Genomic DNA, 804 nt, shown 5'->3' on the forward strand with positions numbered 1-804 from the left:
GAGTTGTTCACAGGCAAAATGCCTCGAAAGCAATGCAGACATTAACCATCAGCGTGTGTTGAAAGCAACAGGATTTACAAGAAAACAGCGACAGGATGAAATGTGCTGGACACACACGTCAATTAGTTATTAAAGATGTCATCATGGATGCTGAACCAGGAGAATTTTTACAAGAATGTTAGGAACTCATTCAACTACTTCTTCCAGCATGTCTCCCAAACTTCCAGAAAATAATTTAAGGAGATCTGTACTGGATTGTCCAACAAGATAGAATAATGTATACAACATGTTAGAAAACCTTGTTGTTGTTGTTGTTATGTGCCATCGAGTCGGTTCCGACCCATAGCGACCCTGTATAGGGTTTCCAAGGGTGTAAATCTTTACAGGAACAGAAAACCTCATCTTTCTCCCACGGAGTTTCGAACTGCTGACCTTAAGGTTCACAGCCCGATTCGTAACCACTACGCTACCAGAGCTCCTTTTATTAAGGATTAAACAGGAGTAAACACAAGACAAAACATCAATATGGACACCATGATGAAATTCCAAAGTTTGCCACCACGTGGTGACCTTTTGTAAGACATTCAACAGTGATGTATCACATATGCGTACCAGACTTAGAGAAACAGGAAGAGACTATTGTAAATAGGAATGCTTACAGACTGTCTCTGAGGCTCTTGAGCTCAGACGTCACAACCAGGCAACCCTGCCGTCATTAATAGGCATGTACATGAGGGCGCCATTGAAGAGGGAAGTGGCCCCAAACCCCACTTTCAAATATATTTTGCTTCTGGCTCTAGCAAT

Source organism: Chrysochloris asiatica, unplaced genomic scaffold (genome assembly GCF_000296735.1).
Source record: "Chrysochloris asiatica unplaced genomic scaffold, ChrAsi1.0 scaffold00104, whole genome shotgun sequence".
Taxonomy (NCBI): domain Eukaryota; kingdom Metazoa; phylum Chordata; class Mammalia; order Afrosoricida; family Chrysochloridae; genus Chrysochloris; species Chrysochloris asiatica.